The sequence below is a fragment of the Lepidochelys kempii genome, chromosome 6, assembly GCF_965140285.1.
Source record: "Lepidochelys kempii isolate rLepKem1 chromosome 6, rLepKem1.hap1, whole genome shotgun sequence".
In the NCBI taxonomy this organism is placed as follows: Eukaryota; Metazoa; Chordata; order Testudines; family Cheloniidae; genus Lepidochelys; species Lepidochelys kempii.
In genome coordinates, this window is record NC_136385.1 from 123,891,691 (window position 1) to 123,917,428 (window position 25,738).

Below are 25,738 nucleotides of genomic sequence, written 5' to 3' on the forward strand. Positions count from 1 at the left end.
ACATGTTCAAAATGGCAATAATTACCTTATTTAAGAGAGATTCAGGGTCTGATTCGCCACTGCCCTGCCCCTTGGGGAGTCAATTACAGCGGCGCAGAGTCAACATACCAGCACCAGGTCAGAATGACACCATTTCACACTCACTTTGCATGGCTGAAATTGCACAAGGCTACGAAGAATCAGGCCCTTTCCGGTTTTCACACTGGGGAAGAGGACACTGTTCCACAGCCAATCTGAAAATGTGCAATTTTTCTCCCTCTCTCTTTGTCTTTCCTTCCTCCAACTCTCTTCTTCCATTCACCGAACCGTGGGGATCAATATAACAGCCGCACCTTTCTTCCCAGATCCTTAAGCTGGGGAGGACATTACTGCATGCTGCACACCACTGCAGAGTTGTCTTAAGGTAATTATTTCTAATAGCTGTTACTGTTTTCCCTGCAAAAACTATATTATATCGTATCCTTTTGTATCGTCAGCTGAAGCCTGTTGTTTCTGTAGCAAAAACAATAGGCCCGCGGATTAGGACTGCATATTATGGACCTAGTAGCACAGCAGGCTTTTGGGTTTTGTACCAATCCTATCAATTCCTGGCATCATTCCCCCTTTACTCCTGGTAATTAATCTTTTCATGAACGCTGTCACATTTAGAGCCATTTCATTAAGTTTCTGGTTGCTACATTTTATGTAACTCACTGCATCTCTCATCTGCTCCATCAGCTGGATAGAAGCACAAAGAGGTCATGCTGCAGGGATGGGTTTGCTTTCCTTCTGTGGGGTTTTTCTCTCCACAGCACACAAGTTCAAATAAATTGAACAATCTGACAGCCACAGACAAGAAACTACATGTAAAGAACTGTAATGTGGCAAAGTCAACCACCACCAAGTTACAGCATGTCAAAATTAAGGTAGCCTATGAGACCTTAACTCAGTCCCTTTTGTGCGTTATGATACAGCTTTGTCCAGAGTCAAGGAGAAAAACAAGTCTCTTGGGACATACTGCAATGCCCTTAGCCACAGGACAAATCCTTGCTTTTCTTACAGCTCTGGGCCTCTTTCACTGTCCATACTGTACACTGAATGAGGAAATGGTCCTGTAGAACAAATAGCATGCAATCATTAATGGGAAATGATCCTCACTTGCCTTGCAAGGTCATAGTATTAGGCCTGGCTCAATAATAAAAGCTGTGAAATCCACAAAATCATTAACACCAGGCAGTGAAAAAGCAGAGACTAAAACTCATGGTCTCCTCCTGGCTCCCAGCCCAGTACTCCTTCCCATAGGCCAGAGTTGTGGAACAGCAGCTGCTGGTGATGTCCCATCTGAAGCACAAGCTCAGTGGGGGCCCCAAGTGTGTTCAGTGCAGATAGAGGTTTCAGAGATTTCACAGCATAGCGTCGAGAAAGCTCTACTGAGCTTGTGCAAATGGCAATTTCTGCAAGATTGTAATTTGGCTAAATCACAGGGACAGAAAAAAGCACCTCTCTGACTCCCCTAGCCCTCTGCCAAATTTCATGCTCCTTTTCCAAACCATGGAGACATTATAGCGCTTCCTAAAGCCAGTTGGAAACAATTTTTAGCATTTGAAAAACCACCTCTTTTCATCTAAACTCAGAAATGGTTGAGCCATTTTTGATAAAATGTTACAAACAAATTCAGCCAGACGCAGAGGATGAACAAGGAAAATGTCAGTTCAAACATTCTGAGGCGGGCAAAGTTATAAGCAACTGAAAACAGGGGCTTATAATGGAAAGTGTTATAAAACCTTAACTATAGGCACTGCTGCCAGCTCTGCCTCTAATTAGGGACAATGGTTTTGTTTTAATAGCTCTCTCTTCTTTATAGGCAAATCTTGTCTAGGAGGTGTCTGCCTGAGTGATCTCAGGTTTTGCTTCTGTTATAGTCAGAATGGGTCCGTGGGCATCCTATTAAGGTGAGATTTTAGTTTGTGTGGTGTTAGGCCTGGCTCCCCTTCTTGGATGTTTCCTGCCCATAGTCAAATCACAGTGCTCACAGTCCTTCCTCAGGGCAAAATCCTCCAGCAGAGCACACAGCCCCAGCAGATGAGTTTGTAGGGCGGAGGAAGAGAATTATCTCTACCAATCTAAAATAGGCAGCACAAAGCCACTGACCATGTGCCTGTCCCTCCCCGCAAATCCACAACTACGGTCCTGCACAGACAGCAGCCATGGCGTTTAGCTGCTTGGCATGCAGATTCTCTGTTTCATGGTCCCACCATGCAGTGCAGTTGCAGCATTTCCACTGGGTTTGGGGCCTCGCAGCCAGGTGCGGGGGGGCACTAGAATTTGGCACTTGATCCTCACCCGAGCAAAACTCCCATTGGAATTGCTGGGAGCTTTGCTGGTGCAAGGACTGCCAGGCGGGGTGTAAATATAGACAAACACTTTTCTGCATGAACTGTTTGTGTAACTGCGCTTGGCTGAGATCTTCTCTTCTGACACGGGCATCCTGAAGCAGAATGCAGCCCTCTTTCCATTATCTGTATTGCCTTTTCATCAAGGTATGGTATAGTGAGTGGATTTTTTTTTTATGGCCCACTGACCCTATTGCAATAGAGGAGGTAAAATATTTTCATTACCCTCTCCCCAGAATGTAGAAATCTTCAAAGAGGATGTAGGAGGGAGGTTAGCTTCTTAACCCTAATTTCCCTACCATTGGCTTTGCTTGGCTGCTCATCACAAAATTAGTCCTCATGCTCCTTGCATTGGGGCACTGGGATTGTTGTAGGTTTTTCTTTTTTTAAAACAAGAAATCATTTCATATTGTAAACCCAGCGATTATTTCATGCTGTTTAAACTATATTTGTAGTCTTTGATCATACATAAGCAGCCTGAAGTGAACTGCTGATAGAGGGAGGATATTGTTCTCAACATTTCTCTCTTTGTTCATTGCATTGTGCCTATAAGCTTGCATAAAATTTTCACCATGACAATGTGCCTTTATTAATTCTTTCAGTACTACATATAGTGAAGCACCATAACTCATTCCCAAGTTGGGTGGTTATGTAATTTTGTCTAAGCATGGGGGTACATCTATCTATCAATCTATATTTATATAAATATAGGTATACACACACACACACACGTAATATCCATCCTCACACTTGCATATCTGTACATACATAACCAAGAGGATTCTCTACACCTTGAAGTCTTTAAATCACCATTTGAGGACTTCAATAGCTCAGACTCATGTTACAGGAGTGGGTGAGTGAGATTCTGTGGCCTGCATTGTGCAGGAGGTCGGACTAGACGATCATAATGGTCCCTTCTGACCTTAAAGTCTATGATTCTATGATTCTAAGAGCTCCCACTGAAGGCAGATCTGAACATCGATTAATTAGCCCCCAATTTAGCAAGGTACTTAAGCCCATGCCTTACTTTAAGCAAGTGACTGATCCCTGCTCCTGCAGAAGTTTAAAGTGAGGCACGTGCATTAGGTACCTTGTTGAATGAGGGCTTTACATACGAAGGTCATGGGCACCTTGGGCAGATAGCAACTAAGACATAACATATATAAAGCACTTTCCAGCCAAAGAGTGTTTCAAACAGCAGCATGTTAAGGCTCACAAGACCCCCCATGTGACAGGTCACTATTGTTATCCTCATTTGCAGATAGAGAAGATGAGGTTCAGATAGGATAAGTGGATACCACAAGTCAATAGCAGCTGGGAAGAGAACCTAGAGTGAGCAGTCTTTAGTCCTTTTCTGCTCTCTTTCTTTTACAGATTACAAGTCATTATAATTAGGCCACATGATGTACTAAGTGATTTATTTCTCTTTCAACAAAGAGCCTAAGGACTTGGCTTTCAGTGGGAGTTACGCGCAAGTCCCAGCCTAGAGAGTCCAAAAAATACATTCGAAGATGAAGTATTCCAAAAGCAGGACATGACAAGGCGGCTTGTGCAGCCTTTACTCCGCCCTGTGCGTATGTGCATTGCGTGATCACCTGCTATTTCTCCGACAGTTCAATAGATCACCACCAGACATTTGTTTTTCTACAACCAGGGTTTGTTCTTGTTTTTAAGAAAACAAAAAATGAGAAAGAATGATCGGACTATATGTGGACGGTGGAATGATTTGTGACCAGAATGTCTGATCACATATGGCAGGGGTGGCCAACCTGCAGCTCCAGAGCCCCGTGCGGCTCTTCAGAAGTTAATATGCGGCTCCTTGTCTAGGCACTGACTCCGGGGCTGGAGCTACAGGCCCCAACTTTCCAATGTGGCAGGGGTGCTCACGGCTCAACCCCTGGCTCTGCCACAGGCCCTGTCCCGACTCCACCCCTTCCCACCCCCTCCTCTGAGCCTGCCGTGCCCTCGCTCCTTCCCCTCCTCCCCCAAGAGTCTCCTGCACGCCAGGAAACAGCTGATCGGGAGGTGCAGGGAGGGAGCAGGAGGCGCTGATCTGTGGGGCTGCCGGTGGACGGGAAGCGCTGGGAGCGAGGAGGGATGATGGGGGGCTGCTGACATATTACTGTGGCTCTTTGGCAATGTACCTTGGTAAATTCTGGTTCCTTCTTAGGCTCAGGTTGGCCGCCCCTGACAGATGGTGTAGGAGGGAGTCTCTCTGGTCCTCACATAAGGAAAACCCTTTCCTTCCATTCGTACGAGCCATGCTGCCTTTATGTTACAAGGTACTCACAAATGAGCAGTGTGTTTTGTGTCCTTGTCTGTGCCTCACCCAGAGAGAGTGTGAGTCTGCTACCCCCATCAACTAAAGAAGGCGACTCTTTAGCTGAAGCTGTAAAGTCTCATGCTTTTAGCTCAGGATGTCCCTGGTTCAATCCCCTATGTCAGCCCAAATGGCACTCATCACAAATGTGTCAGTGCCTTTTGTGGGACCCTTGTCTCATTCATTCCCTCTGTATGTAGGTTTATTGCAGTTTTAACTCTAGAGGTAAGTCAGCCACACGCAAATGTACCCCACTTTGCGACAGAGTGCCAAAAGAAGTGCAGCAAATATAATGTGCAGGCATAAAAGTCTCCATGCTCACTCAAATCAAACCAATTCCATGCTGGATTCTATCCTAGACATTTCCATCAATTTTAAGGCCAGAAAGGACAGCTATGATTATCTAGTCTAATTTGCATTACACAGGCCGTGGAAATTCACCCAGTAATTGCTGCATCGAGCCCAGTAGTATGTGACTGAACTTTTTGTAAAGATATTTAATCTTGACTTAAAGACTCCAAACAACAGAGAATCCACCTCATCTCTGGCTAGGTTGTTCCACTGGTTAATTACTAGAGCTGGTCAGAAAATGCATTTTCCATCCCCTGAAAAATGTTGAGATTTCAAATTTTTTTCCTGCCAAAATGGGGCAAAAAGCCAAAATTTTGATTTTTTTTTTTGCAAAACAAAAGTCCGAATAAATAAATAAATACATGTGATTTTCATTTTAGATCGATTGAAATGTTTCATTTAGATGAAAGTGAAATATTTTGTTTCAGTTTTGACTGTTGTAATTGTTTGTATATAAAACCAATAAAGTAACTTTCTAACCACAAAGCCATTTTGTAATGAAAAAGTGAAACTTTTCATTCTGAAGATGTCAAAATGGGACATTGTCAAACCATTTTTTTCCAACTCTTTCTAAACAAAATTTTTGTCAAAAATCAAGACAATGTCACAAAAAAATTCACTTCAGATTAAAATTACATTTTCTGACTGAAAACTGGTTTGATGAAAATTTTCTGACCAACTCTATTAGTTACCTTCTCTGTGCATCTAATTTCCAACTTGACCGTGCCTAACTTCAGCTTTCAGTTACTGGATCTTCTTGTGGCTCTGTCTTAGAGAGCGCTCCTGCGTCAGATATACTCTTCTAGGGCTGTTAAAAAAAATCCTAGGAATTATTTTATAAAGGGGGAAATTGTATTTTTTTCTACACTCATCCTCATACTCCAAGATGCCTCAAACATTTTGCTTATGCTTTCAAAAAAAAAAAATTTGCTTCACGCAGTGCCCAAGCTCAGAAAATTTCAGCTGAAAATAGGGAATTAGAATGGCGATGCTTAGGGAACATTTTCTACACTCACTGTAACATAGATACTAAACAAGGGTTGGATCCAATGCCCCATTTAAGAGAATGGAAAGATGCCCCTATACAGGTGATCTCCATATGACAAAGTGCAGGCCCCTAGGATAAAAAGCATTCATCATACACTTTGTCTTCTTCACCTGCACTCTGCCCACCAGTCCACCTCCACTGGCACTACTTGGAGTATTCCAAACTCTTCAGCAACTTTCAAACAAATCCTACACAGGATTTGAACCCAGTGCCTGGAGAACATAAAGCAGTAGAATCACTCTAACTGATTCCTCCTGGGTGTGTCATGTGCAAAGCATGAAGCTGAATGCAGGTTAAACCAAACAAGGGAAACTTTATTAAACCCTGTTCTTTCTACATGGCTGAGTTGCTTCCAGGCTAGCTCCCCATGTCCCCTGTGTGACAGATATTGCAGTCACACACACAGTATCTATGGGGACCATTTTGTGTGAACTCTGTGGGCCAGGGACTGTCTATAACTCCAAGTGGGAGCTCTGCCAGGAACTCAGAAACAGCGAGGGGTGATTGAGGGGAATCACGCAAGTTCTAAACACCACCAGAGAGCTGCCACCCTTTCCCAGAAACAAACAGACAAAGAAAAGTCTTTTAATAAAGAAAAAAGGGCTGGGTTTAAACTGACTCAGGCCTTCTCTCTGATCCAGCACATGGACCGGCCCTGCTGCCCACTCTTGTGGGCGGGTGGGTTGGAAAGACTTTGGCCTACTAGGGCGCCATCAGACTGATGGTGACCTCTGGTAAGTTGTTTGCATGCATATAGGAACCTTTATTGTTTTATAGGTTTTCTTTGTAATGTTCTACCTTAAGAATAAGTGTGCTTGCTGAGAAAGAGCGGTGTGGTAACTTGTACCTGCTGGCAACACACTGCTCATTGCCTTTAGAGACAAACAAAATGCAGCTGCTGGCTTTTAGGCAGACTAATTTGTTGGAGATAGACTGTATGAGGCAGGAAGCTGTGCAGCCTTAGGCCCCCAGTCAGGGGAGAAGGAGAGAGAGAGAGAGACCCAAGAGAGCTGATGGCTGGGGTGCCCTTGAAAGACCATGGAGCAGGAGCCTGAAACTGTGACTCCCTGTTCTATTGGTGTCCCATCAGTAACAGTTCCTCCTGGGCACATGAGCCATCTGACTACAGTTCCACTGATCATGGTAAGTCTTCCCTATTTCACAAACATTTTAATATACACACAACAAACAAATAATTGATGCCCAGACATCCACCGCTGAGTTGGAGCCTTGTCTTGACCACAGGCCTAACTGGTTACATAGTCTTTGAAATAGTTTGGTCTCCTCAACAGGTGACAATACTGGGAGTGACCTATCTCAGTCTCCCTGTCACCAAGTCTGGCAAACTCTCTCTCTCTCTGTAGTCTCCCTCCCTCCCTGAGGGACTAGCTTCTGAGTGGTTCTCTGTCTCTCCATCCTGTGATGGCCTCCGTATCTCTGTAGGCTGTGTCTGGGTGTTGTGTCTGATGGTTCGTAAGTGTCTCATGTTTCTTTGGATGACTTGTCCCTCTTGCGTAGACACCTCATAGGACTTGGGTGCCACTGTGTCCCACATAACTCCATTAGTTCCCTCTCTCTGGTGTTTCTCTAATTGGCTGGATCCTCACAGATTGCCTGTCTCCAGGGCCAGTATACACTTGACAGACCTGTCATATTCAAAGTGCCTGCTTTCTCTGATTGTTGGCTATCTCCTCTCAGTGGTATCTCCATCCTTCCGGCCACAACAGATTTCCCCTAATTGGTAACAGGGTTTTGGTCCTTTGTCCCATCAGCGCCTCTGATGGACTGTTTTGGCACCCCTGTGATGTGGTAGTCCTGTATTGTTTAGCTGTTTTCACAGCTGATGCCCCCCTTACCAGTACTTTGGGAATGAGGCATGCTGGTCAAACTCCAGGTGGTGTGTAAATTGCTTTAATTGTTCCCAGGCAAATTGGGGTCCATGATCAGTGAGTACAGTGTCCAGAATGCCATATCTTGCAAAGTGGCCCTTCAGTTTAAGAACATGCGAGTGGCCATATTGGGTCAGAACAATGGTGCATTTAGGTCGGTGTCCTGTCTTTCAATTGTGTCCGGTGCCAGACGCTTCAGAGGGAATGAACAGAACAGGGCAATTTATCAAGCGATCCATCTACGATCTTCCAGTGTTAGCTTCTGGCAGCCAAAGATTTAGGGATACCCAGGGCATGGCATTGCACCCCCAACCATCTTGGCTAGTAGCCCTTGATGGACCTGTCCTCCATGATCTTATCTAGTTCTTTTTTGAACCCAGTTATACTTTTGGCCTTCACAATATCCCCTGGCAATGAGTTCCACAGCTTGACTGCGTGTTGTGTGAAGTAGTACTTCCTTTTGTGTGTTTTAAACCTGCTGCCTATTACTTTCATTGGGTGACCCCTGGTTCGTGTGTTATTTTAAGGGGCAAATATTACTTCTTTATGCACTTTCTCCACCCCAGTCATGATTTTATAGCCCTCTATCATATCCCCTCTGAGTCATCTCTTTTCTAAGCTGAACCGTCCGTCTTTTTAATCTCTCCCTGTATAGAAGCTGGTCCATGCTGAAGTGAGCTGTAGCTCACGAAAGCTTATGCTCAAATAAATTTGTTAGTCTCTAAGGTGCCATAAGTACTCCTTTTCTTTTTGCGAATACAGACTAACACGGCTGCTACTCTGAAACCTAATTATTTTTGTTGCCCTTCTCTGTACTTTTCCCAGTTCTTATATATATATTTTGAGATGGGGCAACAAGAAGTGCACACAGTATTCAAGGTGTGGGTGTATGGATTTATATAGTGGCATTATGATATTTTCTGTCTTATTATCTATTCCTTTCCCAGTGGTTCCTAACATTCTGTTAGGTTTTTTTTGGACTGCCGCTGCACATTGCCAATCACTGACTTGCTTGTTGTATCAGGCAGGGCACTGACCTTCCAAAAATGTGAATAGTAGTCCACTGTAATCAAGTACTGCTTTTCCTTGAAGGTAAATAAGTCCACTCCCACCTTTTCCCATTGTATCACCATGAACTTCCCATCTGACAGAGTTGCTTTCTGCTGGTGGTTATCCCATGACCAACAGGTGTCACTCACACCCTTCTATCGAGGAGCAGAGTTATGTATTCATTCCCAGCCAGTAAACACACTCTTGAGCCCATCTAAGACAGCTGTCAGTGCCCAGGTGTGAGTCAGATATATTTTCCATAACTTCCATACACAATGAGACAGGGACAACAACTCTCTGTCCTAAAATGTGATTCCATCTTGCACGCTCAGCTCATCTTTAATTTGAAAATATGCGTCTGCTCCTAACAGCACCTGGCTTTTGTCTTCTGGCCACCCTACTAGGACTGCTCTCTTGAGTGCGTGTAGTTGGATGTCTTTTTCCATTGTTTCTTTGATTTCCACCAGCTTTGCCACTGAAACTGGGAGATTGAATCCATTAATGTCCTGCACTATGTCCTTATCTCCTTCCCCCAACCCCTCACCAATACTGGCTATATATGTTCAGCTCAGGGTGTCAGCTAACACCAGCAATTGGCCTGGACAGTATCTGATGTCTACCTGGTAGCACTGGAGGTGCATCAACACGTGCTGCAATCTCTTTGGAGCGCTAAAAGAGGGCTTTGCCATGATCGTCTGTAGGGGTTTGTGGTCTTATTGCACTGTTACTGGATGGCCATAGATGTACTGATGGAATCACTCCACTCCAGATACCACAGCCAGAAACTCTTTTTCTATTTGGGCTTACCCCTGTTCAGTCTCAGATAGGAGTTTGCGGGCATAGGTGATTGGTGGCTCCTGCAAAAAAATTACACCCAATCCTTTTGCCGATGCCTCACTCTGGAGTCTCGGTGGCTCTTCTGGCTTGTAGTACTTCAGGACAGAGGCATCCGTTGTCATTTGTTTCAGCGTGTCAAATGCTCGCTGTTGGGAACCTGCCAGTCCCACTCAACATCCTGCCTTGGGAGCTGACATATGGGTACCGCTACAGCCAGGTGTGGGCAGAACTTGGACAGAAAATATGTTATTTCTATGAAGCACTGTACCCCTTTCATATCCACTGGAGCTGCCCCTGAGTGCCTTGATCTTGTTGGGATCTGCTTTCAGTCCCTCTGCTGCGAGCAGATGTCCAATGTATGTCACCTCATGCTGTTTGAGCTACATTTTTTGTGGGTTGAATATTATGTTCTTGTCCCTCATCACTATAGAAAAGCTTGTACTTTTCTGTCACAATCTCATTCAGCTTCTGTATAATTGCTCCCCTCACATACAGTGAGGATATCATTTGCAGACCTTCCAGCACTTGGGTTTGTGTTGTCTCTAGAACACCTCTGGTGCTGGGCTTATGTCCATCGGCATGTCCGACCATCTCTAGCATCCACATGGCGGTGTAAGGGTTGTCAGCATGCTGGACTCTTTATCCAGGCTTATGTGCCAAAACCTATTTCTCACATCACAGGCCATAAAGATTCTGGCTTTGGAAATGTCTGGCAAGATGTCATCAACTATGGGCAGTGGATAGCGGCATCTCTTTAATGCTTAGTTCAGTGGCTTTGGCTCTATGCAGATGTGTAATTTGCCTGATGGTTTTGTTGTATTTTTTTTTTATCACCACCATGCTACTTACCCAGGCTGTTCTGGTTTCTATAGGTGCTATGATACTCCTACTCTGCAGGCTTTTGAGCTCCTTATTTACTGGATTACAGAACATAGCTGAATTTTCCTTCATGATAAGTAGAGAGGTTCCACTGTGGAGTCTATGTCTAGCCGCAGCTTTCCTTTAAGGCACCTGTTGCCTTTGAAAACATCCACATATGCTTCTAAAATAGTCTTCATTGTCCATGGGACCCCCCCTTTTGCTTCTTGCATTGCAGCTATAAAATTCTGACTCTACACCCTAATGAGATCTGTGGTTTGTGTGGATGTATTCCCTAAGAGAGGTTTGTGGATCTTACCATCCACCCCCACAAACTTCAGTTGGTACCATCTGTTATTTTTCAGGTTAGTTACCATGAGGTCATATTTTCTGATACTCGGCACGATGCTCTCATTGTACATAATTGCATCGTGCCTGCTCTTTGTAATGGGTGTGTCTGAGTGCAATTCACACTGAGAAATTACATTTCAGGAGGACCCAATATGCAGCTGAAATCGCACCAGGCACTTGCCTAGTCACACTGTTGCATGCACGGAGGTTTATATTGTCCCTTGTTGTTTTCCTGTCCCAACAGCCTGAATCTGATATGCTCTTGGACTCAAGGAGAGAGTCAAGGTCCTCACTGCTGTCTGATGTGCCATCACCCTCTTATACAAGTCGGACTGCAGGAAGGACTCTGCTCTTGCACACACTGCTAAAATGTTCAATTTACCATATTCCTTTCAATGCAGTCCTAGTGCGGGGCACTTATGCTGTCCCCGACAGTAACAACATCTCACTAGGGGCATGGAGCCCTGTCCACCTGCTCTCCTTTGTGGTTGCCCAACGACATGTACTTTGACGGTGTTGCTCCTCCCTAGGACTTTCATTCTCCCTTGCGGCTTCCGCTGCACACCCCAGGTCTAAACATCTGTCTAATGTGAGATCACCTTCTTGGAGCAGCTGCTCTCACAGGTGCTGATCCCAAGTGCTGCAGGCTACCTTGACCTGAACCAGGGAGTCAGTCAAGCCCCCCAAATTGCATGTAATAGCCAGTGTGCATAAGGCTGTGATGTAGAGGTCTATGCCCTCCCCTGCAGACTGGTCTCTAGTAAGCAAGCTGTGTTGCTCCACAGTTTCATTCTGCTTTGGGTAGCAATAGTTCCCCAGGACTCTGAGGGCTGCTTTGAGGCTTAAGACAGTGGGTGAGCTTCAGAACGGTGTGTCTCGCTCTGCCTTGTTCCCCAACCAGGTAAAATAATAGTTTTTACTTTCCTGCTGTTGTCATCCTTCTGAAGGACCAGCTCTGTGTACCGCTCAAACATCTCCTTCCACCAGTGTAGCCCATAGGGCTAGCTTGCGCTGACTACATTCACTGTCTTGCCTTCTTTCTATTTAGCTACTTTGCATGATATTCAGCAGTAATGCAAGGAACCTACAAGCCTCTATCCTGTCAAACGTTAGCTTCAGCAGGTTAGCATAAGGCTTGAGGTCTATGAACTTTGAACAGAGAAATGGCCCAGTGGAAAACTCCAAGTATTGGGGAGCTGAAAATAGAGAATTTAAGAGGAAATTTTGACATAGGTACGTGACCCAATCACAAGAGTGTCATGGCTACGAATTGACGTACATAACAGGTACATGAGCTACATCTGCAGATACCCAACCACAAGAGGGATATGGTAATGAATCGACGTATATGCTAATAAATTGAAATAATTGATATACTAACCTGTAAGAGAAGGACACTCCAGCATTAGTAAGGTGAGGATATACAAATACGGAAACGAGGTAATATCCGTACTGAATATGCATCAAACATAATGGTGTCAGCGTATCATGTTATAAAAGTTGCATCCCAGTCTAGGGGTGGTAGGAGAAGGAGATTTAGTCCTTGGGTGGTGCCAGAGTGATGGCCACTGGTGATGAGGGGGAAGGTGTTGGTGATGAGGAAGATGATGGCTAATATTTCAGGTTGTTCTACAAGGACTGGTGTGAGTATATGGATGTACATGCTGTAGTCTCTCTATCTACCTGACTGAGCTGGGGTGCTAAATTTATTAATAAACTATATTTGTAAATGCAGAAGAGTTCCTACTGTGTGAGTGTTGCAACATCAGGGTTCCCAACTATATAATAATTTGAATAATAGTGGGCCTGATCTTGGGACAAGGACCTGTCAACCCTCTAAGGAATCTCTATCCTTAGAGGTTTTTAAGGCCCAGCTTGACAAAGCCCTGGGATGATTTAGGTGGTGTTGGTCCTGCTTTGAGCAGGGGGTTGGTACGTCGGCAGCTGCCCGGGCTTCAGACCATCTTCTGTAAACATCCTTACATTCCATTCTTCCTCCCTCTCTCTCTGTTTTGCAGTGGTCTTCTGAAATGCACATTTATGCAGCAACACTTTATAAGAGATGTCACACTATAAAAGATGAAAATTCCCCCTTTTGCCACAACCACACAATATATTTTACCAGAGATACCTGCGTGCACCCCCATTGGCTTCAGCGGGGTCGTGTATGTATATAATTGAGAACCTATTTTCATCAGCAGGGTCTAAACCTGCACAGATGGGAGTAAAAACATATAATTTAATTTTGCATTGCCAGACATGGCTCCTGGGAACAAAACTGCCTCTCCCAATAATGCTGAAGTTCTGTAGAGAAGTGCCACAATCTCAGATGGAACATACAGTCACACAGATCTAAGTGTCCACACCAGTCCTGAGCCCCTTTTCCTTCCCCTTCACAAGAAACCAGACTCTCCCATTTAAATCAACAGGAGGCATTCGTATTTATACGGGGCGGGGAGGATGCTGGTTTTTAAAACAAAGTTGCTCATCAGTACAAAAGCAAACATCTTTTTTTTAAAAAAAGTGCACTCGGAAAGCAGTGCTTTGGTGATGTTTCAAAACACATTGGGCCAGAATCTCAATTACGGTTGGACCTCTTTTTACCACGCAGATGAAAGTGTAGGGTGTGGCTCAAAGAAGAGAGGTGTGTCGGGGGCAGGGAGAAGGAAAGTGCAGAATTCTACTATGCTAGGCCAATATGGTCGCTTAGCTTGAGGGGGGGAAGGGCAAGTATGGGAAGGATGAGGGTTACAATTAGAACTGGCTGACTAGCAAGAAAAACATCAGTGACTATTTATATGGTGGAAAAAATACTTCCGTTTGCAACAAATATTTATAAGATTTATCCAATCGACTCTAGTAAAAGACTGTGATGTCTTTGGGGGAGGACCTGCATTTCCTTACACATTATTTTAAACAAGAAAGAACGCCTCATAGGGAAAAAATAACACAATAATGATTTTATTATTAGTAGCAGTAGTATTTAGTGCCTAGGATCCTATTGTAGCAGGTGTGGAATAAACCAAAAGAAAAAACTAGTCCCTGCCCAAAGAGTTTAGAATGTATGCTTTTAGTACATACTCACCTTGTTAACTGCTTTGTGTGTAGATGTAGTTTTTAATAATATATATTATAAATTAATATACTGTAAGCAAAGCCCTGATCCACCAAACCACTTAACCAGATATTTAACTTTTTAAAGATATTTAAGTGCATGAGTAGTTTCATCGATTTCCACGGTACCAGGTTCCCCTCAAGCTTTACCTCAACCAATTTAGTGAATGTTAGAGATGGCGTATCTTGTCTGCGTTAGACTTTTCAAGTGTGTTAGTGAGAACATGCTACTTAACATATGCTAACATCACACCTTTAAATCCTGGTCTAGAAAAGGCTGAAGACACCATGAGCAAAATCCTGCTCCGTTATTCCAAATAAAGAACAACTGAAGTCAATGAGGTCACTTTGGATTTACACTGACAACAGAATTTGACTCCAAGGAACTTTTTGTTTTAAATGTGGCCTTAGAAATTCAAGTTCCGTAGGCAAGGCCACCTCAGGGAGGGATCCGGATTCCTTTGGCCTGAGGGCATTAGTTTAGTGGTAACATAGATGAGCAATGAAGTAGGAGGACAGCATTGGAAAGGGAGATGAAGGTAGTAAGGAGGCAAAAGGACTGGCGGGGATGGAGAATGAGGTGAGATGCGAGCAGAGATATCGGTGAGGGGAAGATAGCCTCAGAGGTGAGAGTAATGAGTTTAAATTTGATGCAGTGAGAGAAGGGGAACCAATGGAGAGATTAGAGGAGGTGAGTACCAGAGCTGAAGCAGAGGAGAGGCAGGGATGCTGGAGAAGGTCACAGTACTCAAGAGAGAAGACTGGTGCCTGGCACTAGCAGTTGGCACAGTGCTGAGCAGAGCAGTGAGAACAGGGAAGAAGGGGTGGATTTTCGTGATATTAAAGAGAAAGAAGCATGAGGATTTAGTGAGAGTCTGGGCATGATGGGGGAAGGAAAGAGGAGCTCACCAAGGCTGCAGGCCTAAGAGACAAGGAGAATGGAATTGTCAATGGAGATGGAGAAGGGAAGTGGGAAAGAGTGATCAGGAGGGAAGAGTTTGTGATGGTGGCTGGCCAGCCAAGAGATGCCGGAGGAGCAGCTAGAAACGTGGGACTGGCCTGGACGAGGAGAGGTTGGGGGACAGAGGAGAGTTCAAAATGGAGAGCTTCCTATTTTGGATTATTTCACTTTTAATTAGGTTTTTAACAATGCAAGGAAAAAACACAAGCTTAAAAACAAATAACAAATACAGGGGATGTAGCTTCCCAAATGAACCTGGTTTCAGACAAAGCTTAGGAAGGAAAGGGGCTGGACTAGCTGGTACATTACAAACCTAAGAAGGGAATCTTGCGCTGCTTACAAGATAGCGAATCGAGCTGGCATGTATACACACTGCCTATTGTTGTTCCCCTTATCCTAATCTGCCTACTTAGCGGCCTGTCCTTAGAACATGAGCTCCTTGGATCATCATTTCTTGAGTGCGTCTGGAAAACACCCAGCACATGCTACTATAAGCAAATAATACATTCATAAATAACTGCACTTAATTCCACTACATATAGGTGCATCTAGCCATAAACACCTGTGCCCTCACACTGCAAATACTTAAGCAATTGCTTAACTTTAAGTCGGGGAGTATTCCCATTGACTTTAGTGGGATTACTCATGTGAGTAAAGTTAAGGATTATTTCTGGGAGAAAAAATTGAATTTCCAAAATTTTCTGTGGAAAAAAAGGGAAAAGATATGAACTTTTCCATGAAAAAAAGTGTCTTTTTTTTTTTAACCTCAACTCTATTAAGCAAATGCATAAAGTGTCAGCAGGACTGGGGCCACTACTTGTAGTGAGGGCGGGGGGGAACCCTGTAGCAATATCTGTTTGGCTGCTGTGGATTCACCTTCCATGTATTTCAAGAAAAGGGGCCCAAGGAACACAGTCATTTGTAGACTGAATGACCTTCCCTGGCCATAAGTTTTGCGAGGTGAAACTATCCCACACCTTAACAAAAAAACGTATTTCTTTATTTGCCACTGGAAGAAAGATAAGCCTGAGTTTTCCTCCTTCCTGAGCCCTGCAAGCTGCAGGTGAGATTTTTTTTTTTTTTTTTTTTTTTGGTAGTTTGGCATTATAGCAACCTGTGCAAATTTCAGTCCAGGCACCAGAACGTGTCTAATGACTTTGCTATATTTTCCTCAACTGACAGGTGCTGAGGGGTGGAAAAGAATCAAACCAAATATGTTACCAGTCTATAAGGAAACCTTCAAAAAATGATTTCAGGCCCTGGTTTTTTTCAGTTACACCAACGTAAATCAGGGGTAACTCCACTGAAGTCAGTGGTGTTACACTGGTGTAAAAGTAGTAGTGGTGAAATCTGGATCAGGCCCTCCCCCCACCCCATCCAAGCTTTAAAGCTACGTCTTTTAGGACCATGGCGCTAATGTCAAGAGTTGAATGGTTGATTCTCTTTCTTTCAGATCCACAAACATATAAAATAGTAACAAGATTAACAGATTAAAGAGCCAAAGCCCAGCCAGTTTATTATACTCTTGTGTCTACAACATTCAAATCTTTTGGGCTCCCTTTCCACACTTTTTTTTTAAAAAAAACCACAATCTGTTTTAATTATATATAAAATGAAAACATATAATTAATTTACGGGCTCTGCCAGATTGCCTACAAATCTCTTACCATTGCATCGTTTGGAAGAAAAAAGAAATCTTTGCATTCTTTCTGTCACTTGCCAAGAAGAAATGTCAGGGAAAGCTAAATGTGTGTAAATGCTGCCTTTCTTCTGAGGGAAAAAAAAATACAACCAAAACACCACCCACTTTGCACTGGTTTAAATTATTTAAAATTAGAAATGGTTTATGTTAAGGGTCTTGAACAGATTGCATAACTGTTGCACAACTAATGTGTACAAGTGTGTCACTAATTTAATTTTAATTTTACTGTATGAGTTTGTATAAGATCCCCCAGCTGTCATGTGCTCATCATCTGTCACAGAACTATCACTAAGCCATGCTGGGCTAAGACAGGATTATAAACGATGAACTGCCATGTGCTCTAAATCTTCTTATTTGCCTAGCCTGGAAGGTATGCCCTGTAAAATTTGATTGGCAGCGTGCTCCATTCTGTCAATTGACTTTGAAGGCCTTTTCTATTGGTTCTTTCAGCGGATCTCAGTAGCTGTATTGACTGTCACCTGCTGATTCCAGCACGTGCCCGACCTTCAACCCCGCTTCTTGTCTTTTTCCCTACTTGGACTGTGACTAGCTCGGGGGCTGCATTGCAGGCCATGTCACTCTGGTGGCACGTGCAGCATCTAGGGCATATGGCTGACTAGTTGTATGCAGAATAGGATAACAGCCAAGCAACCTCGCACTGTTATTACAGCAGATGGGGGAAGCGTGGCATTCAATATTTAGACAGATGCCACCTCCTTATTCCACCTGTCTGGAACTTGGACATTGTACAGAATGAACGGTCTGCCTAATAATTAAGGAAACAAAGGCTGCATTTATGAAGCGCACCAGAGCATCATCTCTGCAAAGCATGCACAGATATAATTGTTGACTATAACAATAAAGAAATGCAGACTACTGCTCGTCAGATGCTTAGATACATACATGCTATTACAGTAGGAAATTGTACTGTTCCCAGCTGCTTTTGTAGTCTTTCATTTAGACTGGTTGTGTATTAAATTAAACGGGAGGAAAGATTTGGCTGCCATTATTACTGTTATAAATAACGTTTTTAAATTACAGTGAAGTTTCTTAAATAACAAAGCCCTACCACTCCGTCTAACAATCACCACCGCTATTGTATTATGCCCTTTCTTGCAAATTTGCTCTTTACCTCGCAGTAGTCAACTGGTTCTGTAACAGCCAGAAAGAACAAAAACATTCTTTTCAGGACTACTATTATTTTCACATATTTTTACACAACAATTTACCCCCTTTCTTTTGCTTTGTTAAAAAAAAAAAAAGAACACACACAAAAAAGGAAGGCATGGAGCATAGAGGCTTGTGCTGTACTAGGATATTAGGTATTTATTGCTGCTTCATTTTGTACTCATTATTTTTAAATCTGCCAAGCGTCTTGCAACCGGAAGAATTCTGTGTGAAGGGGCCTGATCCTGCTTCCATTGATCCGTGGGAGTTTTGCCACTCCCTTCAGTGGGAGTGGGAGCAGGCTGATGATATGGTTTAATACAGATTGCAGCCCCAATTCTGTATTCCTCTGACTGAAATCAATGGTGGTTTAGGGCTGAATTTGGCCACCGTTATGTATGCTGAGTAGCACTTTACTATGGGGCCTGATTCGGATCCCTTTATACACCAAATAACACTTTACTCCACACATGGTCCCGCTGGCTATTCGACCGAAGTAGGGGTATCAAACTCTGGCCCTATTAGAGTAACCCCAGTGACTTCAGTAAGACAACCTGCATAGCTAGGTATTACTCCAGGCGAGTAAAGGTGGCAAAATCAGTTAGGTTCCAATCCTGCAAACCCTTACAGGCTTGCTTAACCTTTTGCACCTGAGCAGTTGCAGAGACTTCAGTGGAACTACTCAGGTGCTTACAGTTAAGCATGTGCCTAAAGTTCAGTGTGTTCACTGGATCAAGGCCTTAGTTGCACAAGGAATGCAGGTTTAATAATAATTATACTGCACAGTTAGAACAATATCAAATCAACACAGCACACAATAGATTAAAAGCTGGCTAACTGATAGGTCTCAACATGTAATTCTAAATGGGGAATCATGACCGAGCAGGTGTGTTTCCAGTGAAGTTCTGAAGGGATAGGTTCTTGGCCCTACGCTATTTAACATTTTTATCAGTGAGCTGGAAGAAAACATAAAATCATCACTGATAAAATTTTCAGATGACACACAAATGAGAAGAGTAGTAAATGACATTGAGGACAGGTCACTAATTCAGAGTGATCTGGGTCGCTTGGTAAACTGGGCGCAAGCAAACAATATGCGGTTTAAGAGTAACAGCCCTGTTAGTCTGTATTCGCAAAAAGAAAAGGAGGACTTGTGGCACCTTAGAGACTAACCAATTTATTTGAGCATAAGCTTTCGTGAGCACATCCGATGAAGTGAGCTGTAGCTCACGAAAGCTCATGCTCAAATAAATTGGTTAGTCTCTAAGGTGCCACAAGTCCTCCTTTTCAATATGCAGTTTAATACAGCTAAATGTAAATGTATAGATCTAGGAACAAAGAATGTTGGCCATGCTTACAGGATGGGAGACTGTGTCCTGGGAAGCAGGGACTCTAAAAAGATTTGGGATCGGGGTGGAAAATGGGCTGAACATCAGCTCCCAGCACGATGCTGTGGCCAAAAGGGCTAATGTGATCCTTGGCTGTATAAACAGGGGAATCCAGGAGAAGGGAGGTTATTTTACCTCTGTATTTGGCACAGGTGGCACCACTGCTGGAGTACTGTGTCCGGGTCTCATGCCCACAATTCAAGAAGGATTGTGGGGAAACTGAGGCACAGAGCAGGGATGTGAATTGCCTAAGGTCACCCAGCAGACCAATAGCTGAGCTAGGAATAGAATCCAGGTGGCCTGATCCCAGTCCAGTGCTCTGTCCAATGACTGAGAACCTAGAAATATTCCAATAGATATTTTTATATAAAATAAAACTGGTCATCCAGATGAGATCTGTTCTGTCCTTGAATGTTTCTAACCAGTTGGTTTTATTCCCTTTCAAATGAATACAATTAATGGCTTTTTAAAACTATATCCGTGTTTCTGGTATGTAATTTATCAGTAAACAGCAACTGGTAATAAATATTAATAAGATGCAAATTGATTATGACATTGTTACAAAATAGCAGATAATGTAAATACAGGAAGAAGAGTTAAGAGTGTGTACGTGTGCTGAGTATGTATGTACTACATATGTTACGCACACACCATGAATATTTTTTCAGCATGTCATGAACTATTGTATCATATATGTATGTGGGTTTATGTATGTGTGTGTATTCATACACACACACACATATATAAATAACCTCTGCCAGCAAAACAGATTAATTGGATTCTCAAAAGCAGAGAAATCACATACAGAAAGTGGCAAAAAGTAATCAAAGCTTGAAATTCAAATACACTGAAAGAGAAAAAACAAATATTTTGACAGTATATAATGGGTTATTAGATCTCATATGTGTATGTATGTATGTGGATATATTTACATATATACACACATACATTTGACATACTGTAAACACATTCATAGACTGTTCCATACGAATTTATTGCAGATACATGTAAATTAGACAACCCTTCCGCAGAAAAAACCACCGTCAGATTACTTGGAGTCTCAAAAGTACAGGAATCACTTGCAACAAATTGCAAAAAGTAATCAAAGCTTGGACTTTTTTTTTAAAGGAGGAAAGATGGCATTTAAAAAGGCACAGCCACATCTCACAAGATGAGGATCAGTTTGAAAAGATTCCACAATATCTGTTACCAAAAGCTTTATTAATCTTTAAAAAGCTAGAATGATTATTTGTAGGGAAGCTGTGACTTAAATATGCTATAATAAATAGCTCCCAGCCATATGTCTGAAGACTGTGCTTTTGGTTTTTGTGACTATTGTCTTTTTAAAAAAAAAAAAAAAAAAGCTATTGTTTGTTCAGTTTTCTGTAACAATTATTTCACATTAAAAACCCATCTGACGAAAGGCATATGGATGGGGGTGGGGGGCTATTCCTAATTGAACAGCCCAGGACTCGTGAGGTTAATTACAGATATTAACGCTGCTGTTCTTCAGCTTCTTGCCCTCGCGAAGGCTCTAGCTTCCAAATGACCTGGCTCCAACAATAAGACTCTCTTTAGCCCATTAACTAATTGATAAAAATGTGAGTGTTTAGAATGAGTCTAATTAAATCACCGAGTCTTACAATTACAAGTCCGTTTGGTAGCTGTTGGGAGATGGGTAACCTCAGCTGGCATTGTAGGTGAATAAAAGATAAAAATAACCAAAGTTTAACCAAAGTTCATTTTGAAAGCTGTTCATTTGAATACAACATACACATTTGCCTGTATACATACACCACTTCAGACTAGCGCAGGATCTTGAAAAGAAATTGTGCATTCAGCAATGATATTCCCCTCCGGTCCCCAAAGTATGCATGAAATTCTCTGTGGTCTGTGTGATGGAATGAACTGAATTTTTAAACTGTTTTCTTGTCACAATAACTAAAAAGACCCCTTGGGAGCTGCAGAATGACGGATGCCTGGTATCGAGGGGCATTAAGATTTTATTTAGTGATCTTCTGTAACCATGAACACACTTGGCACAGCACTTGTCTCTATGGATTTGGTTATATCTGCTCTTTTGTGGACGCTCTGCTGTCCATGAAGACTATCCTTGATTCATTGTGCCGAATTTGTGTAGCTCTGCTGCTTCAAGAGAATAGATTACACCCAGCCACATGAATAGCATGGGATGTCAACCTACATCATGGGTGAAGACTCAACTAAGCATAACTAAAGGGAATGGTTCCGCAATGCTGATTAATGGTACCTTAGTCACTGGTGGAGATTGGAAGAAGGTTACAGTGCCTTCCATTCATTCTTGATAGGCCTCATCCAAAGCTCTTGAAGTCACTGGGAATCCTTACATTGACTTCAATGCACCTTAGTTGTAGTCTCCCTAGCAGTCAAAGAACTGGGCTTTTAGGAAAAGGAACAGTTACAAAGACCTCTGACTGGCTACACCTTACTCCTCAATTAATCCAACCTTGGAAGGCCAGGCTTTGACTTAGAATGATAGAATATCAGGGTTGGAAGGGACCTCAGGAGGTCATCTAGTCCAACCCCCTGCTCAAAGCAGGACCAATCCTCAATTAAATCATCCCAGCCACGGCTTTGTCAAGCCTCACCTTAAAAACCTCAAAGGAAGGAGATTCCACCACCTCCCTAGGTAACGCATTCCAGTGTTTCACCACCCTCCTAGTGAAAAAGTTTTTCCTAATATCCAACCTAAACCTCCCCCCACTGCAACTTGAGACCATTACTCCTTGTTCTGTCATCAGCTTCCACTGAGAACAGTCTAGAGCAATCCTCTTTGGAACCCCCTTTCAGGTAGTTGAAAGCAGCTATCAAATTCCGCCTCATTCTTCTCTTCTGCAGACTAAACAATCCCAGTTCCCTCAGCCTCTCCTCAGAAGTCATGTGTTCCAGTCCCCTAATCATTTTTATTGCCCTCCGTTGGATGCTTTCCAATTTTTTCACATCCTTCTTGTAGTGTGGGGCCCAAAACTGCACACAGTACTCCAGATGAGGCCTCACCAATGTCGAATAGAGGGGAACGATCACGTCCCTCGACCTGCTGGCAGTGCCCCTACTTATACAGTCCAAAATGTTGTTAGCCTTCTTGGTAACAAGGGCACATTGTTGACTCATATCCAGCTTCTCATCCACTGTAACCCCTAGGTCCTTTTCTGCAGAACTGCTGCCTAGCCATTTGTTTCCTAGTCTGTAGCGGTGCATGGGATTCTTCCATCCTAAGTGCAGGACTCTGCACTTGTCCTTGTTGAACCTCATCAGATTTCTTTTGGCCCAATCCTCTAATTTGTCTAGGTCCCTCTGTATCCTATCCCTACCTTCCAGCGTATCTCCCACTCCTCCCAGTTTAGTGTCATCTGCAAACTTGCTGAGGGTGCAATCCACGTCATCCTCCAGATCATTAATGAAGATATTGAACAAAACCGGCCCCAGGACCAACCCTTGGGGCACTCCGCTTGATACCGGCTGCCAACTAGACATGGAGCCATTGATCACTACCTGTTGAGCCCGATGATCTAGCCAGCTTTCTATCCACCTTATAGTCCATTCATCCAGCCCATACTTCTTTAACTTGCTGGCAAGAATACTGTGGGAGACTGTGTCAAAAGCTTCTCTGAAATAAGGTTAGGGAAGGCTGGGTATGGAGTGAAATTTAGTCCTATCAGGTCTCAACTCTCTGTTGTCTACGCTGCAATGAAAAACCCATGGCTTTGAGTCTCAGAGTCTGGGTCAGCTGACTCAGGCTCGCTAGGTTTGGGCTGTGGGACTAAAAATAGCAATGTAGATAATCGGGCTTGGGCTGGAGTCTAGACTCTGAGACCCTCCCTCCTTGCGGGGCTCAGAGTCCAGGTTCTACCCCCAGCTGGAATGTCTACACTGCAATCTTATAGCCCCATGAGCCCAAGTCAGAATACCTGGGCCAGCTGTGGCCAAGCCATAGGTCTTTTTGTCACATTGTATGCATACCCTCTATTGCAAGCACCTATAGACAATCAGTATACGGCTTTGCATTGATTTACTGAGTTTTAATCTCTCATCTAGCGAGGTGTGGGAACTGGATTGGCAACTCTTTGCTTATTCCTACTAGTAGAATTCTGCAGGTAATTTCTCATGAATGAAACCTATATATATATATACCTATATGATGCCAAAAACTAAGCAGTCTTGCATTATGGAACAGCACATAATTTTTCCAAAAAGTTAAAGCACTTAGTTACATTTCTGAAGGGAAGTTATGAGGATTGATGTAGTTAATACTTGCACAGTACTTTGATCACATAGAGGGCTATAAACAGTGCTACTTATTAGTAGTAGTATAATAAACACACTGTATAAGTCACAACACTATCAGGCTCTCCACTGTAAATATTTTGTATGAACAGTCAGGATAGTTCTAGGCTAGGACAGATGTAGAATAAGTCATCTTCCTTGTCCATCTATTTCACCATGTTACCCTCATCTTTGAAATCTTCCACTAGTTTCCCATCCGTTATCCCACCAAAGCTTCTTGTCATCATCTTCAAAAGTTCTACCTAACTCTACTCTCCTCAACCCATCCTCTCTTGTCAAGGTTTCCCCCCCATCCAGTCGTCTCTGCCAATGCGCTCAGCCTTGCCTTTCCACTGAAAGACAGCCACGGACTTCAGTGGGCTTTGAATCAGGCCCCAAATGGCAGGGGTTTGTTAGCAGAAAGCCTGGACTGGGTGATACTCCCTACACAAATGGTTAGGCTCAGACACATTTCAGGTGTTGTGACCATGCATGGATAGAAAGGCAGACTCGGAGATAACCAGTGCCTACCTCGTTTAGGGCTTTATAAATATGTAACCAATGTCTTGAATTTCATCTACAACTGACTTGGCAGCCAGTTCAGAGCATGGAGCACAGGTGTGATATGCTCTTGCCAGTTTGTCTTGCTCAGAAGGTGGCCAGCTATGTGTTGCACTAGATTAAACTTCAAAATGGCCTTCAAGGGTAGCCTAAGGTACAGCCTCTTTCACTAGATTAGCTTTGATATGGTAAAGACAAAGATAACCACGTCATGGTCCACATCTAAGAAAAAAGGATGTGAACTCTTGGGCTCATGACAAGAGCTACTGGTGCAGGAAATGAAACCAGCTATTCTAGGGAGAACGGAAACAGGGTGGAATAGTCGTCGTGACTGGACTTCGGGTGTTGAAGGGCCTGTGCTGTTTAGGAAAGACCGAAATAAAGGTAAAGGCGGTGGAGTAGCGCTGTCTATCAATGATGAGGTAGAATGTAAAGAAATAAGAAGCGATGGAATGGATCAGACAGAGTCCGTCTGGGCAAAAATTACATTGGGGAAGAAAACTATTAGAGCCTCCCCTGGGATCGTGTTCGGGGCGTGCTATAGACCGCCGGGATCTAACTTGGATGTGCATAGAGCCCTCTTTAATGTTTTTAATGAAGTAAATCTAATGGAAACTGCGTGATCATGGGAAACTTTAATTTCCCAGATATAAACTAGAGGACGAGTGCTAGTAATAATAATAGGGCTCAGATTTTCCTAGATGCGATAGCTGATGGATTCCTTCATCAAGTAGTTGCTGAACCGACTAGAGGGGAAGCCATTTTAGATTTGGTTTTGGTGAGTAGTGAGGACCTCATAGAAGAAATGGTTGTAGGGGACAATCTTGGTTCAAGTGAATCATGAGCTAATTCAGTTCAAACTGAACCGAAGGATTAACAAAAAAAAATCTGCAACTAGGGTTTTTGATTTCAAAAGGGCTAACTTTCAAAAATTAAGGAAATTAGTTAGGGAAGTGGATTGGATAGAAGAATTTATGGATCTAAAGGCAGAGGAGGCCTGGGATTACTTTAAATCAAAGCTGCAGAAGCTATCAGAAGCCTGCATCCCAAGAAAGGGGAAAAAATTCATAGGCAGGAGTTGTAAACCAAGCTGGATGAGCAAGCATCTCAGAGAGGTGATTAAGAAAAAGCAGAAAGCATACAGGGAGTGGAAGATGGGAGGGATCAGCAAGGAAAGCTACCTTATTGAGGTCAGAACATGTAGGGATAAAGTGAGACAGGCTAAAAGTCAAGTAGAGTTGGACCTTGCAAAGGGAATTAAAACCAATAGTAAAAGGTTCTATAGCCATATAAATAAGAAGAAAACGAAGAAAGAAGAAGTGGGACTGCTAAACACTGCGGATGGAGTGGAGGTCAAGGATAATCTAGGCATGGCCCAATATCTAAACAAATACTTTGCCTCAGTCTTTAATAAGGCTAAAGACGATCTTAGGGATAATGGTAGCATAACAAATGGGAATGAGGATA

General features: G+C 43.2%; 1 long non-coding RNA gene across 1 annotated transcript in view; it reads left to right on the top strand.

Annotated features, from left to right (window-relative positions):
* The first annotated feature begins 1,889 nt into the window (after positions 1 to 1,889).
* LOC140913938 (uncharacterized) overlaps positions 1,890 to 25,738 on the top strand; it is a 44,291-nt gene continuing 20,442 nt past the window's right edge. Inside the window, exon 1 of the long non-coding RNA XR_012159705.1 lies at positions 1,890 to 1,931. This is a non-coding gene — a long non-coding RNA (uncharacterized LOC140913938). The remainder of the gene's footprint in view (positions 1,932 to 25,738) is intronic.